Raw genomic sequence first — 18,066 nt, forward strand, 5'->3', positions numbered from 1 at the left:
CCCGGAGAATTCGGGAGGGCTCGAAATGGGATGGTCTTGAAAGATGCATGAACTCGAGGCGTGTTATTTCTTTCGCTGTGCTTTATTTTACGATAGAAAAATTGTTACTGTTTGAGGTTTAGGTAAGAAGTAAATTTTTTTTACGCTGTCTTTTCTTTTTCTCAAAGAATTCTTACGGATCGATCTTTACTTATTTTCTTCGATAGGCGATAGATCACGATATCCTAGAGACGTTCACATCATCGTAATTTTTATCTCAACTTTTATTACAGAAGGAAATTCCTTTTATCCTTTCATCCACGAAACGAATTTCTTCGGCCAAATATGGCGGACGCACGCGTGTACGTAACGCTGAGTTCTTCGTTTCCAAGAAACTCGACTGGCGTTCCATCGATTGTTTCCGATTCTCCCCTTTAAATCACCGTTTAACGCAGGACGAAAAGGGTTAGGGGAGGGAGGGAAGGCCGAAAGGGAATTTCATCGAATCACGGTTATGCTCACGACGCGTGACGGAATTCTGATGGATCGTGGTCGTGGATCGTTACAGCGTAATTGTCTCACGGGTATATACCACGGGCTACGGGCCGATATATATGTCCAATGAACCGGAAAGGTCAGTTTAATGTTTCAACGACTCTTTACGCTGACGTATACACCGTAGCCCTCCTCCTCCTCTCCCTACAACTCTCGGACGATGCAACGATTTCTCGTGATCTTCGACGATTGCAGTGATCCCGAGGCCGTTCGGAGATGTCGGCGTTCCCCCGATTTCGTTCCCTCGATTTATCCGCTGACACGAACGATGAAACGACGCGTCCGTTTCTTTGCACTTTAAGACCGAATCACTCGAATCCCCCGAATCCATCATCTTTTATCGTTTCTTAACTCTTTATCCATCGTGAGAACCGAGTATTCTATTCGTAATATCGATGGAAGAACTTTAAATATGATGTAAATATACTCTAGATAGTTTTTGAATTATCAATGAGAGGATGTTCAAACGGGAAGTTTCGAGGAATAAGAATATTTGAATAATCGAAGTATCCAGTTTAGCTCGATTTGCGCAACTCGATGACTATTTTTCGTCGAGTTTCGATCGATTCACGATAGATAGAAACAGAAGGGAAAATATACGGGAGAACACGAAGGTTGCTCGAAAGGTTAAAAGCGTATCGAATATTTTTTTTCGAGTAAAATCGTGTATCGCAATAATAACACAAAGTTTTTAACTCGCGATTGATCTTATACACAACAAGCCACGCTATCGTTATACACAACCACTTCCTTACGTTTCAATCATTACATCTCATTCCGTTTACTTATGCTTTATATCTCCCGCGAGATACCGCAAACTGTTTGTAAACACCTTCATAAACGTTCCATTTATCAGTTCCAATCCGTTCCCGCGATTAGAACGGTCGACAGTTAACAATTTCTAATAACACTTTCCGCGAAGACATGCAACCGCACCAAGACAACAAGACACAACGTGGCTCACGGGGAACGAGATCTGATAGGGGAAACCGCGTAAATAAAGCTATATATATATATATATATACACGTTTTTCTTTTCCTTCTCTTATTATTTTTCACCTCGGGAACGCGTCCATATTTTACATAGCACCCGGCCACAATGCATTCCAACGATAGCGATAAGCGGGGGCCACAAGTCGCCGGCTCTTCTCTCTGTCGGCCCCCTCGCCCACACGGCATCCACGGACAACACTGTATCGCTAATTATACCAGTTAGTCCGGGGCCAAAGCATTCCTCCTTTTTCCTTTTCTTCTCTTTTTTCTCTCCCCCCCTCGATCCTCATCGATGCTCGATCCGCGATAAATGTCTTTATGCGATCCGAAGCGCGGCACCCATAACATCTCTCTCTCTCTCTCTCTCTAACGACCGTCCCTCGAAACGCAGCCGAAGTAAACTGTTGCAAATTAAGGTTGCACAAGGAGCCAACGGTCATTTCTCAAGCTGTCTCCCCGCATAAATTATTGCAAACGAAACCCCGCGACGAAAGAAACGCATAAACCGCTCGGCCTGCTCTCTTTCTCGCCCCCTTCTTCTTCTTTCTCAACCCTGGCTTCCATCTTGGCGCGGAACGTTAGGACGACACAGTGTGCAGTGTGCATCGGTCGTGGCCGATATCGCTACTAATCCGGCAGGTAAAAAAGAAAAAAAAAGAAAGTCGCGAGAGGAGGGGGGCTGCTATTCCAGCGACGTGGTCCTGATTATCGAGGCCGCTTCGGTGGCGTCGTAAATTAAGAGAAAAAAAGAAAAGAGGGAAAAGGAAAAGGGAAGATAAAGGCGAGAGAGAGAGAGAGAGAGAGAAGGGTTTCGACTCGGTGGTCGAAAACGGTCTGGCCCCCTCTTCTCATTGTTTACCTGACTTAATTGAGCGTCGACGGGGAATAGGAATGAATGGGCCCTTGATTTCCAACTTACGCGTGTACACGTACGATGGCCTCCGTTAAATGACCGATTGGGGGATACGTACCTGGAACAGAGAAAAAACGGACGTTGTAATTAGAAATACGTTCGAGCCGAGAAATTTTTAGGTATTGTTGTTTATGGGGCTGGGAGTTGGGGCTTGGCAGCTTATTACCATAAATTTCGTGGGTGGGTTATTTATGCGGGGGACGACGAGAGGGAACGTGCGTGAGGACGAGCGAGGAAGAGTAGTCAGCCTATTTCTGAAACTCGTAAGAACAGGTAAGAGCAGGTAATTTGGCGTAATTTGAGGATTTGTTAGGTTAGAGTTCGTGACTGATTGGGGATTCGATGCGACTCGATTCTGATAACTCGAAGAAATAGAAAAGTAAGGAGTTTTGTAGAGTAAAGAAGAAAGAAATCTGATAAGATGGATGCATTAAAAATATGAGCCGAATAATTTCCCCTCTATATTGCGAGACGAAGATACGAGAAAGTTAGCGTTAAAATTGTATAATGGGATAAAATCCTGCAGCAAAGCCGCGAAACTTTTTAACGTTAATAAATTTGCGTCTCGTTATATCATAGGAGATAAGAGCTGAAAGTGCTATTAAGAATGAAACTAGCGCGTGTTACCTGAAGATATCAGCTCGTTAGGAGAAATAAAAAGCGATTCGGATACCTTTGTTACGGAAGTCTCGCGAATCTGAGAGTCGAATAAAAGATGATACTCGGAACATTTCCAAAGATCCCCGAGTAGTATCAGCGGCGTAAATTAGAAAAATTGAACGTGTTAATAAGAAATCTTGCTAAGATAAAAGTCACTCGAGATAAAAAAAAAGAAAAGAAAAAAAAAAAAGAAAAGGTTACGTTGAGAAACGTAACGAAACTTTTGATTCTAAAATGTTTTCACGTTCTAGATTTCGTTCTGGATTCTTATTGACATTCAAATGGTATAAAATAGTTTTATTTAGGTCGCTATAAATACACCAGGGGTTATAAAAACGTTAAAAAACGAAAAAAGCAGAAATTTTTCTCGTTAAGCTTTTGCCAACGGAAGAAAGAGACCAATCTCCCAAAGGCCCTTTTCAAAACTTGCTGAATTCAGTTTGAAATAACTACAGAGTTGGGATACGAATAATTACAATTTCTTTTATCGTTGCTTACAATCCTCTCGAATGCTATTTTTCTTCCCCCTTTTAAATTTCGATAATCCGTTCGATTAAAAAAAAAGAAACTAAACTAAAGAAATAAAAATAAAAAATTACACGCCCGTTTCATCGGACAAATAACACGAACGACGAAATATTTCAACCAAATTCTCGGAAATCGTGTTCCAATAAACTCGATCCATTAACTCTCTCAGTTACCCGTCCATATGAAAACAAATAGCAGATCAAAACCTATGGTGCAGGTAACGCGCCATAAATTAATTACCTACTGCCGAAGAATCGACCGTCTCACCATCTTTGTCGTATTATTAAAACCTAGCTCGTTATAAAAATAGGTTGGGGAGGATGGGCGAGTGCTCGATCAAAGACGAATCCTTGGGGCCCGCGCGTGAACAGGCGGCAACAAGATTCTCGCGCGACGAGTAATACGGCTCGGCAGGAAGGTTAATTCGATGAAAATTGCGAGGCCCCGTCTGCCCTTATCCATCAATTTTAATTCAACCGGAGGCCCACCCACCGAGGGTGCGCCGCCCCTGGCAACTTCCGTTCGCGGTCTTTCCCTGAAAAAAAGAGCCCTTCTCTCCCTTCCCTTCCTCCTCCTTCCGCACTCTCATTCTTTCCCGGCCATTCAGCGCGTTGTGGATGCGAGCAGAAGCGGACCAAGGTGTGGGGACTGCCACGAAAAATCGTTATTAATCGTCGGGTCGCCGACCTGGAACGGGCGACTTTTATAACGCGTGTTACGTTCGTGGCCCTCTCTCTTTCTCTCTCTCTGTATGTCATCCGCCATTAAAAGCCGCGAATTGTATTTACGAGTTATCTGGGAGGAACGGCTGGTTCGCCGAGCCATTAGCGAGAATCTTGCACCGACCTATCGTCGGGTGGGAAAACGTTTCCACGTGGTGGAAACTATCGCGACTATTTGAAGTCGACGATAATGGTTTTACGCAATCCAAACGGGCAAACGTTTCTGGCGAGAAATGGGCTCTTTCATTCCGGCTGTCTTCGTCGCTACACCCTTTCGTTTCTAACTTATTTTTATTTTCCCCAACCCTCACGCGATTCGCTTTGTTTTTCCGATGCATTTGCCTGAGATTCGTAGAGACGGCGAGGGAGGGGGAGGGAGGGTGGAGTCGCCGCTCTCAGCGTCTCTATCCTTTCAGTTTGCTCATCGCGGACAGCTACCGCTGTCTAGATTTGAGTGTTGAAAACGCGTGGAGAATTATTTAAAAGCGATAATTTTGCGCTTTTTGCGTGTCCCTTTTAGAAGTAGTTAGTAAATGGTGTGAACAACACAAAGGAGTTACGAATATTCATAAAGGGGGAACTAGATCGATGATTTGTCAAAACGCTTTGTAGAAAAAGATCTTTTTTTTTTTTTTTCGTAGATTTACTCGTTTCCTTCAAACGATCAAACGAGTTGGAGTGAAATTAAAGCTCGTCGAGAGTGAGCTTTCGTCCATGACGCGTCCGTTTTCACAGCGAGATTTATAGACTCGGAAGATGCTTTGTTGGCGTCCCTTCGATCACATCGAGACTATCTTCGGCCTCGTCAAGGGGATTAGGACCTGGCGTTTTCGAGCTTACCAGCAGATCGGGGAAGCGTCTACCTGTGCCACATCCTCCCCTCCTCACGATTCACAAGACAATATCTCTGAACCCTGGTCGATCAGCATAAATTAGAATAAATAACGAGCCTTACAATTCATAGGAATTAGCATAAACCGTGAAATTGGCCGATAAAGAAAATCAGTCCCGTGTAAGATGTCTTAGATAGTTCCGCCGTCCGCGTTTCCCGTTCCTCGAATCAGCCTTCTTAATAAATCCTTTCAGATTCCCCCAAATCTCGACTCGGGTTGAAGCGACCGTAATTCCCACTATCTCGTCAAAAAAAGAGAGACAAAAAAAGAAGAAAGATTTTTCCCCGTTTGAAAAAGAGGAAACGTTTAAGGGGGCATTTCCGGCTGAACAAGGATAATCATGCCGACGAAGTTGTAAATATCAAGGTCGAGTAGCAACTTGGTTCAAGAATTAACCAGGCCTTTGCCTGCCAACTTTTTTTTTCCACCATATGAACAACAAGTCGAACCTAGCCAACCCCTTCTGTAAAAAAATCCTTCTCTTTTACTGGCCGTGATACACCGTAATTCTCCAGGATTATTATACGGCTGGCAATAATTTCACCTCGAAGCATCCGGAGAGTGATAACGCCTCCATCGCCAAACAAAAAAGGGGGACGACGAATGCTGCCAAGGGTTGGTCGGTACACTTTGTTCTACGGCTAAATCCGCGCGATCTCCTTTGCGCCGAGCCGCGATTTCCAGCGGAAAGGGGATGGTTATTAGGCGCGAGCTCGGCGCAGTAGCGCGCTTTAACCGCATATCCATCTTCTTCTCGTACCCATTTCCTGTGAATCCTCTGCTGCGATACTCCATGCTCCATGCTCCGTGATACGATCCGTATCCCCGCAACCCCTTCGGTTTTCCCTCTCCCGGCCGGTGGTGGTGGTTTTTTAAAAGGACGTCGAGTGGGAGAACGAGAAGTTCGATTACGAACGGTGCAGGATATCTCTTGTTCGCACCATCGGCCCCTCGTCCTTTCCGGTTGTCAGAGAGTAGCGCGCAGAACAGAGAGAGAAAAGATAGAAGAGAGAGAGAGAGAGAGAGAGAGAGAGAGAGAGAGAGGAACGAGTAAGAAGAGGCTCTTTGAAGCTTTCGGAGCGTAGACAGTGGTAGGTGCGAAGTGCGTATGAATTTCATACGAGGGTTGTAAATCTTTCTCCTTTTATAATCCCCTGCTCCCCCTCCTTCCCCCGTGACTCCTCTGCCCAACGTTCTCCTCCCAACTCTCTTCACTCTGTTCCTCTCTGCGCGCGAGGGGCGAGACGCGCGTATCCATGGGGGTTACAAGTCTCTGTCGCTGAATGCGTTCGAGTTCACGGTAGGGGTGCTGTCTCTATGTAAAGTAAGAAGGGTTCGAAGCTAGCTCGAGAAAGAATCTCGGTCTCGAAGGAAGAAGAAGGTGGCAAGGGACACCAACCAGAAGGAAGCAGGAAGAGCGGTGTATCCGTGGATTATGGCCGTTCCAAGACATCGTAGTAAGTAAGACTTCCTTCCATTATCCCCTTTTGGTTTTTCCTAACCCAGTCATCATTGTTCTCCTCTTCTTTCTCTCTCTCTGTTCTGACGCGTCTCAATTTATTTTTCACCCTTTGAGTCAGCTCGCTCAAAGTGGAATCCGTCCACTGTTAATGAGACACCGTTACGGTATTTTTATCCTAGGCGAGCACGAGTTACGCTCTACCCCCGAAGATAACCGTTGCAGAAGCTCACCAGGTTTATGGGTCATAGAGCGAATGGGAAGGGGACTTGGACACTGGTTTTATCGCGAGCCTTTGCAGTTCAACGGAAGATATATACCTACTCTACTAACCGGACTCCTCCTTTAACTTCATGGGGTATTAAAACGCTCGAGATGGCGGGCACTTGGAAATTGTTAATAACACCAAAATAGTCGAGTTAGTTTGTCGTTTTTCTTTCATTTTGCCTCTCATCTCGGAGAAACGTTATGCGTTACAGGATGTTCATAAGTGAAATTTCATTGATATTTCATCAAAAGAATTCTGAAGAAAGAATGTATGATCGATCGATTCTCGTTCGTTTCGATTGGAAAATTAATATCATTCGCGGTCAAGGAACGGCATATATCTCATTGATTGTTGATGTTTGCGATAGGATTTATGATTATTGATATGGTCGTAGATATGGTCGATCATACGTATGTAAAGAAACGTTCTGCTCTCTTTTGAAATTGATATGGAATTCAATCGTTTCTCGCGACGCATCGATCGTGGAAAAACGAAAAAGTTGTTTCGCGTCATTTGCATGCTCTTCCTTATTATCGAGGCTCGTGTGAGATGAATATCTTGGAAATTCGCATGAGTTTTTTCAATGTTCGCTTATCGTAACAACGTTGTTCAAAGAGAAGAGACACTTGTCATAATAGTTGTCATTTTAATATTCTCAGAGGGAAGTGGAATTTCTAGCTTTTGCGGGGCGGTGCTTGACGTCCATTGAATCGTCAAATATTCGCTGAATTTCAATTTCTCGTTATAATTGGTCAGATTAAATTTCGTCCTGCTATTATCTAACGATAATGAAATGCTAATAAACGATTCCATAATTAATTGGCGCCGATTTTTGTGTTAATGAGGAGGAAAAAAATAGTAGAAAAAAAGAAAAGAAAAGAAAAGAAAAGAAAAAGAGATTTCTTCGTGCTCACCCTTTCTAAATGTTTACTTTGAAAAATCAATCCCAAGAAGGAAATGTATTCGACGAAACTCTTACTCCTTTCTCCGAGTTCTTTTGTTTTCTTAGGAATAGGCAAATAAAAAAACTTCTTAAAGCCTTTCAAACTCGAGATATATAGATCAATTTCAAGCAAATGGAATTCAACTTTCCAGTTAGACTTGTAATAATTTTTTATCCTTTTAACAATACTTTTAAACCAGCCAATTTGATGCTCGTTAAAAAGTATTAATGACGAATTAATATACGCGCGAAAGAATCAACATTTTTATCGACAACTTTATTCCGCTCTATACTCCTCCAACTCTCTTTATCCCGGATAAAAAATAAAATTCCGAGAATATCGATTAAAATAATAGCGACACGTCTCCGATTTAAATAATTTTAATTCTCGTTTCAAAACTCATCTTTCAAGTATCTTCTCACTCGTAAAAAAAAAAAAAGAAAAAATGTTTACAGTCAAGTTCAACCACTCCATAAACCCACTCACAAACGAGTGATACTACCTCACCCTGGAAATTACATTCGTTCGATCCTCCTCCACCACCATCTCGCTCGGCCTGCACTCGTTCCAAGACGAATCTCGCATGCATCGAAACGAAAAGTAAAAGTTGATTGGATCCGCGACGCGGAGTTGCGCAGCCGCGACCTTCGAGAGGATGACGGCCACCGCGCGTGAGAAATCAATTAACCCGATGAATATATATTGGCTATTAGACAGTGGGCGAGCGAGAAGCGAGCGCGCTTTTGCGTTAATAATGTATGACATGTTCTTGCAGTATTGCTTCGGGCGCGCGGCAATCATTTCGAGCCACTCCGCGCTCGCCCTCCCCGCTAATGAGATGCACCCCTCGAGAGACTTTACCATTGTTGCCCCGTAGCCGCGTTCCCGGTATCTTCCCTGACCTTCGGTCACGGGTTTGTCGTACACCGGCCGCCAGATTTCACCCTCGTAAAAGTTTGATCCCGTGATTAACAGTCGTGGAGAGGAAAGAGAGAGAGAGAGAACGTCGTGGAAAGAGAACGAGGGAAAACTCGTGGAAATCTGGCCGAGGAGGGGAGGATTCGTGTCCTGGGGATTTTGCTCGCCCACTACTACCGCTTGCTAAATCGTTTTCGAAGGAATTAAACCCGATTTACCAAGAGTAACGCGATTTTCTCTCCTCCTCTCCTCGAGGAGATTTATTTCTCGCCTCCCCCTCCTTGTCAACGAGGGGATGCTTGTTCCTTTCCACGGTGTTTCTCGAAAGGGGTGGTATTGAAAAAAAAAAGTAACTCGTTTTTTTCGCCTCTAATAAATGTATCTCGCGTTATCTCGTTCGAATATTTTTCCGTCCACGTGAAAAGGGAGGGAAATTCGTTCGATTAGATTAGTAGCTCTCTCTCTAAGAGAGAGAGAGAGTGGCTAACTCGTTCCCTCCGGGGCTGGAAAAGTGAAATGCTCTCGAGTAAACTCGAAGAGCAGCGACACTTATCTGCCGTGCATTTATTCGTCGCGTTCGAGGAACCGCGCGTCCGCCGTGGTTTCGTCGTAAAAGCAAGGCCGAGTGCTGTTTTATGGCAGGTTAAATATGGTTGTCATCCTGATGATAAGTCAAACATTTCTCCAAGTCGTCAAAATGTCAACTCGTCGCCGTTGCCGTCGTCCACGACGACGCTATCTCGTCCCTTGTTGCGGCCGCCGTTGCGCACGGAAAAAGAAGAGAACGGGGACGAACCCTTCCGTTCCATAAACGTTACACGGGGACGAAAGAATTTCAATTTTCTGCTAACACTTTATGTACTTATCGCGGCTCGTTCGTGTCTCGGGATATTTTAAGATGTATCGTCACGCTGGAAATGGATATTTGATGAGAAAGGTAAGCAAACCGTGGCGTGGCGTATTTTTCACGAAAATAGCGTGACGTTACGTTGCACGGTAATAAAGTCGCTTTGTTGGGGAAGAATTTATCTCTTCGGAACGGACGTGATTCACGACCTTATACGTATTCCGTTTCTTGTTTTCCGTTCGAAAATCCTCTAAGTAAATAGATTAAAACGTCACGCTAAATTTAAAACCAAGTGTAGTTGATATATTCTTTAGAAAATTTCCAAGAAAACGGAAAAGTTGAAAAAAAATTGTCAATTCGTTCACTTTATAAACAGCGAACCGATATTCTTCTTCTTCAAAATATTTTGTAATAACGTTATCGCGACGAATAACACCACTCTCTTCTCATTTACACGTGAAACTAATTTTCGCTCGACGGTCTCTCTCCTTTTAAAATTTAAAGAATCGAGAGGAGGAGGAGGAGGAGGATCGCATTAAACGCAGCCTCGACGTCATAAAGACTAATCCCAAATGCGATCCATCGAGTTTCCAGGAATTCCGAGTATTTCATTTCCCTTATCGGCCCCTTTTTATTATCTTCCCGAACGTGGATACGAAAAAGGTATCGTACGACCGAAATCTGCCCGAGAGCCTTGGCCGGCTATCTCGGACTCTCCTTCTCCTTCCTTCGTCCAATCGAGAGGGCAGCGAGCTAAGGTTTCCCAAGTTCCATTACAGCGACCAAGGATGGAGGACCAATAGACGAATGGATAGCTTAGCGGTTCCGTTATCTGAGGAAGGGTTTTAGAGCCTAATCTGGGTTCTACGGGGATACGCCGTGTCACAGCTTCTCCGTTGTTGTTGCACACGTACACACACACACACACTCCACGTGCACATACGCGAGGAACGCCAGGTAGTACGCAAGGTATCCAGGTATATCCTTAGGTCTTGCCTTCGAGGACGCATTTGTCACTCCCCAACTGACATCGCCGAGACAATGCGAGATTACGAGAGGCCAATACGAACGTTCCATTCGAGTTCGATGCCAGTTTCGGAGGCCAATGCGCGATCCTGGATCGGCTATCTCGCGTAAGAAAATTCGCGAAATATATATATATGCTATATCCTACGACGTGAACGCATCGTGTTTTTAAGTGCAAGATATCTTTCAGTTATTCTCGTTTTATTATTGAATGGAATGTGTCTCATGTCGGATGATTTAAGAAACATCCAACAGAATCTAATAATACGTAGCTTTCTCACTCCCTTCGAATATTTCCAAGATATTTATAATCGCGTTTTTGCTTTTCACAAAATTTCGAAATGGAAACTTGATTGATTTGATTAAACTGAAAATTAATCAATCACGGATCCTCAAAGTGGCATATAAAAAGTTTCGATGGAAGAAAAGTTGTTAGTAAATGGGATAAAATTCCTTCCTTATATTTAGCCACCAAGCGATATTAAAGATTGAGAAAAACCAAGAAAAATCACGAAAAATGCTCGAATCAAACCACGCTCGTGAAACAATCTTCTTCTTCGCTCTAATTCTCTAAACGGGATACAATTTCCTTCCCCTCTTGATCCTACGTTTTTTTCCTCCCCTCTCTCTCTCTCAACTAATCAAACGTTCCTTCCATTAAACCGTCTTTTCCTTTTCCATTCCTCCGAAAAAAAAAAGAAGCATCGAGGTCTTCGTTTGTCCGAGGAATCAAACGCGTTTCAATCATCGAAAGGAAGAAGTTCATAGAGGGACGTGGCTCCATTGACCCGATCGTTCCTCCGATACAATCGGCGATAACCGATGATGGAACGGCTCAAAGGGAAACACTCCCCGCCGTCTCCCCGTTTCCAGGCGACTCTTGGAAAAAGGAAACGGCGCTCCTAATCGAAAACAAAAGAGGTTTCCAAGGTTTCGACCCGTTTCGCCCTGACAAAGGAAGAAAGCAAGAGGGGAGAGGGCTGGTGTGTTCTTCTGATTAATTTCGCCTTTCCACGTCGATGTACGTAATCCGCCTAGTCACGGAAGTCTATTCGACTCCACCCTCCACGAGGTTCGACGGCCCGATGACGAGAGCATAATAACCCAAATCGCGAAGGGGATTGCGGCGCGAGACCCTTCCTTCCCTTATATTTTGTCTTCGAGCAAGAAAAGAAAGAAAAAGAGAGAGAGAGAGAGAGAGAAAGGGATTCTTGAAAAATAGGCCGACCGATTTTCCACGAGGCACGAGGAGTCGCAAAGGACAAAGGGAGATTTTTCCTGGGGTTTTTCGACTCGAAACGAGGGGCAAAGGGGAGGAAGATCGGAAGCCGCAACGACAAGCGTCGCCTTAGGGGTCTATCCGGGGATAATTCCGTGAAAATCCTCTCGGTTCCGTGGGTTGATACGTTCCTTGGGAAAGAAGGGAGAGATCACGAGAGATATCACCACGTCCTTAAACGCAACGTCGAACTTTTTCAATAGCAGCGGTTTTTCTTTTTTTCTTCAGCAACTCCGGACAAATCGGGCCTCGTACACTGTCCCAGCGTACTAGTCGTAACGATGGCTTGTTAATAATCTTGGACTCGATCCCTGGACGCAGGAGGGTGGACTCGAGTGGCATTGTGAACGCGATCGGACTCCCCCACGATTCCTAAAATATTCAAGGAGCCGTCGACGGCGGCGGCGGCGACGATGGCGTTGCGCCTCTGGCGCTATGGACCAACTCTCCTCTTGTCTTTCTCCATTTTTTTTCTCCTCTTCCTTCCTCTTTGTCCTTTTTCCCCTTTCTTCCGCCCATCCTCCTCCTATCGTCCCGCTTAGCCGAAAAAGGGGTCGGTAAATCTGATAAGGGCTCTCTGATCCTTACCACGATGATGCTGGCCGCCGGCTACGAAGGATCAGAGCTTTCTTTCTTTCTTTCTTTCTTCCATCGTGGCTCGTTTGATCGAGCTAGCGTACCCTCCTCCGCTCCGTTCCGCTCTCGCCCCCACTCATCATCGTCTCCACCGCTATTAAATTTTTATTGAATTAGAGGTTTGACCGATTCGTGCCGGACGAGAAAGAGAGCGATCGATGATTAGGTGTTTCAAATTGTTTCGACGAACGGACGATAATACGGCGAAATACTTTTTCCCTCTCGATCGCGATCGAGCCCCGATAACGGTGATGATGGTAATGATCGCTGTTTTACGCACGAGTATTGTATACTCGGTTAGTTTCTGGAGGACAGGTTTCCAGCGATCGGTTTAACACTCGAACTCGTTCGATAAGTATACGGTTTCTCGGTTTCAGATTCCAGAAACGGTAATTGTCGATGCTGGAGGTGAAATGTAATTCAACTCTTTGTCTCGTTCGAGACGAGAAGTAATCGTTGGAGTCATTGGAGAAGAAGAATCAAGAATCGTGTCATTTTTTTATTTTATTCATTGTAATTTCCATTGTAGAAATATTTATTATTCAAATATTAATTCAATCGTTACGTACATGTATAATTCAATATTCGTTTTGACCCATTTTATCATCATATCATTTCATTAAATGTGTTTGCATAAATCGATACGAAAATCAGGAGAAAAAAGATATTGAAAAGAATTTCAACGAATAATACACATTTGTATAATTGTATAATTATTCAAACTTGTTATTAATTAAACACAATCAAATCAAATTTATCTTAATTTTCAATCGATCCCATTGCAATCCTTATTTAAATTGATTTATTATTATTCTCCTTCTCCAAATCCTCTTCGACTTTACAAAGAAACGATTCGAATAAAACAGGAAATTTCGTCTCGAGGATACCGTAAAATTTCGCGGTTACGCGAAGGATTGTAAGTATGCACACCGTGCAAATTCGCCGATGGATGGAAATTAATTAACAGTTATTCCCCGATCCGCGATTTGTCCGCTCGAGTTACGAGATGCTCGTGCTTGTGAGGCTGTTTAATCATTGTCGATGCACGGCCGAGCTCTCGTATAAAACGAAAGCAATTAGAGGCGGAGTACAAAGGGCTTCCGCGAAGACTTAGAGGTGTCGCTTGGGAAAATTAATTGCCGGATTTCCCTCCGAATATCCGATACGCAACCACGTCGATAAGTCAGCGCGATCGTGTTTTCAAAGAATTTCATCGATCTGTAACCACCAATCCCTTCTTTCGCTTCGAATATTTGAATCGTTCGATCTGGTAATCTCTGTTCGGCTTCCGTTTTCTTAATCAGAAAATATCCATCTTTTGACGCGGGACAGGAAATTGGATTAACTGAAGGAATTTAATTTTTTATTTATAAATGATCCTCATTTGGAAAGGAAAAATTGAATCTATCAAAGAATTAATTTAAAGATTAATATAACAGTTAATCGAAAACTTTCTTTGATCGATTCTTAGAAATTTTCCATGAACAATATTCGATGAACAATATTATTTCTCGAGAAATATTTGAAATGAATGTAACACGATCGAAGTAAAAAAAGAGAGAGAGAGGAAAAAAACGAAGCTGAAATTGAACAAAAGAACGATCCAATTCCTTTCTCGGCAATCTGACGGGCAATAAAATATTTCTCGCTTCTTCGTTCACATCATATTGACATGTAATTTCCAGCGCTGGCCCGACGTGGAAATCACGGTCGAGGCACGCTGGCTGCCGCACGAGGTCGTTCCACGTTGGGGATTCGCAACGTTGGCGATGGTCGGACGTTAATTTGAGCCGTGGCGGGGCTCGTTTAAGCGTCCACGAACTTCGACCCGGGCCGGTTCGTTAGCAATTTCCCGAGCGATCCTATTTCAAGACCTGTTTTGCGCCGGGCGATTTATCGAGGACAACGGTGTCGCGTGATTATTCCTCGGGATCGAGCCACGACGACAAAGTAGCCTGGGGCTGTGGACGCGGAGTTGGAAGAGGAGCGACGAGAAGAGGAACGGACGTTTCCCCCTCGGTGAAAATATTTTTACAAGTGACAGCCGGTGGATATATACGCAGGATATGATGGGCAGATAGGTCTTCTTCTTGTATAAAGATAATAGCTTGGCTCGAAGGTTTGAAACGATTACGAGCACAAAATGTTAGTCGAATTTTGTACGGATTCAATTATTCCATTTTTTTTCCCCTCCCCATATATCTTTTATTTCTCTTTTTCCCTCTCCCGTATATTCCGGTTTTTTTCGAATTTTTTGTAGAATTCTATCGATTCGTGAATCGATCCACTTCTTGCCTCCTTCCCGTTTTTCTTTTCTTTTCTTTTTTTCCCCTCCTGCTTGTTTCAGAGAATTTAAATAGCGCCGATATAATAGCGTCTCCAGCGATTTTGCATAACTTCCCACGCTTCCCGCGACCGTGGCCGAGCGAACCGGCTGCTTCGGAGTCCAGTTAACCCGAGTTATTTAGCGTTCCGTTAATATCGTCCAAGCTTGTGCAATGATCAAAGTGATTTAGTTTTCAGGATTGTTCGCGTGAGAACGTTCTCTGTATTAAGGATTAATCTCGACGAATAATTTATTCGATCGAACGGGAGACGATTTTACAAAAAAAAAAAAAAATGATTGCTCCCGTCGGATATTTCATTTTTCCCCATTGATAAAATTTCGATCGTTGCTATACGCTCGCATATATCGCAAAGCAATAAACTCACGGGAACCAATCGAATACCATTTCAATTCAACTCGCGCGGCAACACGTACGGGTCATAAATTCATGTATCTCCTTCTCGACGATTTCCGCGCATCTCCGATCGTTACATTCGAACGCTTCCACGAAACTCTTGTCTCGAACGAGAAAAAAAGGAAAAAAATAGAAGAATAGAGGAATAAAAAATATGGGAAAGAATGGTCGACGAACGCCTCGCTTCGGGTGTTAATTCCTTGGCAGATGCGAAAAAGCAGAAAGCGAGGAACGTGTGAGAGGCCGACACGAGCCGAGAGCGCGTAGGTGTGGCCATGTTTGCACAGCGCTAATTTCGCGTAATGAAGATGATCATACATGGAGGAACGATAGCTGGAGGGTGAGGAGGAACGAAGGAAAGAAGGAGGGAAAGAGAAGGAGTATCGGTGAAACGTCGAGTCGACCGCTCTCGAGTCGTAATTTTCGCGCGTGAAAAAGCGTGAAATCCGCCTCGAGTCTAGGAATTGAGCGGTCAAACTCGATGCCTGCCTCTCTCTCCCCGCTCCATTTGCGTATCCTCGCTCTGCCGATTTTCGAAACCTTCCCTTTGCACGCGTTTCGCGCTCGTCAATCGCAATTAGGCGATCGAGAACATAATTCTCTCGAAGAGAACGTTCGAGAGCGATGAGAATTCAATAAGAGTTTTGCGAAAGAACGATCGAGTGAGATGTAACTTCGATTTCGATTGAAACGTAATGACGATTATTTGATAATACTTGTTGGCGGATTACGTTCGAACAAGTACGCGAAGATTTCGTAATGGGTGCTCGTTTGGCTGCCGATTGTGTTCATGCATTACAACTTCATCTCGATGAAAGGTAAGGGAATCGTTATTAATAATCGTATTCCGCAACGACGTATCCGTATCGACGTATTAATTTACAAATTCCTATTGTAAAATTAGCTCGCTAACAATTCCAAACTCCGTTATCGGGAAATAGTTGAACAAATTCTACGCGACGAAAATTCGATAGAATTTCAAAATTTGTCGGAATTTTTGGAAACCGTTCTAATCGTGACATTTCAACGAGGAGAAATCCGATCTTCCCCCTCGCTTCAGCTGGCAAAAAGGAAGGAAAAAGGTACACGCGGAAATGCTCCCTTTTTCCGTTGGAAAAGTTTACGCGGGAAACGATGTACGAAATTTCCTCGGGCCGGGACTACTCGTTGAAACGGGTGAAAGCGGATTCAACGCGAACCCACCTGTTGCCCCGTTCATCTTCGTGCGTCCACGTGTGCGCGCGCCTCCACGTACCTATATATACACACACAAACGACGAATCGTGGAACCGCGTGGTGGTGAATGGAAGCGCGTGCAGAGGACTAGGCCAGCTCGGATTGCCATCGATCGCCGGCCAACTCTTTCTCGTTTCGAGCTACAGGTGCATACCGGATATGCACCCGCGGCTTCATTGTGCGGATACTTGGAGCGGGATCCACCGAAAATTGCACGTTCACTCGCACGTTTACGGAGTATTCGCGTGTCGCGTGATCGCGGCGATTACCGCGAATAGGCAGATGCAGAAAAACGCTCGTCATGGAAAATGATATCCTCCTCGCGAGGGTAGCTCTTTCGAGTATGTAGTATGACAAGAACGGTATTAAAATTCGCAACCAAGAGAACATTGTTCCCACTTTTTTGCCGGTTACATGCGCTTTTAATGCATCTACCTTCTACGTTCTACGAGCGCAATAAAGTCAGCGATTCGAGGGTTGGTAGACGGTAGATCTTTTCGAGTATCTGTATAAGGAAATTGCGAGGGGGGGAGAAACGTTTGTGAAACGTTTCCCACCGTTCCTTTTACGAGTCCGTCGATTTGAAGAATTTATTTAGAATTTAAATGCGATTTGTAAATATAGACGATATTAGCAATCAATATTTTATCGTACTTTTTTCTTTCAAAAATCAGACTCATCCAAGTCTCTCTTCGCACTTGCGAGTCTACGGCAAAAACTATGGTCACGCAACAAAAATGAACGCACAATTTCAACAATCTTCCAACGAACAAACCATCCGAGCAACGTATAACTCGACTCGCGTGATTCAAGCACCGATCTCGCAACCGAGCCAAGACTCCCTCCTTCCGTCTCGCAATTAGAATTCCCGTTCCCCGATCGGCACGCGGCGGAAAAGAAGGCGAAAGCGGGTAAAAATCGTAGAGCGTTTCTCTCGTCACGTTCCTGCTCGAACGACGGATTCCTCGACACGACGCCCGCATTATCACCGCATTGGATCCGAGATCCCCCCCGTTCCCTCAATCGCGCAAGAAATTCTCTCGAGACGCGTCCCCCCTGCCCCCTTCTACGCGAGAAATATATACGAACGATCGAACCTAACCCTAACAAGTGGCCGGCGGTTCGAGGAAACGAACAGAGGACTATTAGTTCTACGGAAGCGTTTCAATTGGCCGCGAAGGAGGAGGCCCTCCTGTAAACACGCATCACCACCACCACGCCGGCCGGTTATAACCCTTCTTCTTTCTCGTGTTACTCGCGTCTCTTTAAAAGACTCGTGGAAGGGGTTACAAGAAGTGAGTAAGAAAGAGATCGTACGTACGCTTATACGTCGCCGCTTTCTCGATGCGTGTCGTCTGAAAGCACGGCCATGCTATCCCGCTAATTACTGAATAACTCTTCTCCGCTAGCCCCTCTCCCTCCTCCCACGTCGAGCGTGCCGCGCTTTCGAGCGTCGCGCGGCAAAGATC

General features: G+C 44.4%; 1 long non-coding RNA gene across 1 annotated transcript in view; it reads left to right on the forward strand.

The window, feature by feature from the left end:
- The window catches only part of LOC113218598, a 100,656-nt gene extending 87,307 nt beyond the window's left edge, over nt 1-13,349 (forward strand). The window contains exon 4 of the long non-coding RNA XR_003304182.1: nt 12,998-13,349. This is a non-coding gene — a long non-coding RNA (uncharacterized LOC113218598). The remainder of the gene's footprint in view (nt 1-12,997) is intronic.
- Nucleotides 13,350-18,066: the final 4,717 nt, after the last annotated feature.

Source organism: Apis mellifera, linkage group LG2, assembly GCF_003254395.2.
Source record: "Apis mellifera strain DH4 linkage group LG2, Amel_HAv3.1, whole genome shotgun sequence".
Classification (NCBI taxonomy): domain Eukaryota; kingdom Metazoa; phylum Arthropoda; class Insecta; order Hymenoptera; family Apidae; genus Apis; species Apis mellifera.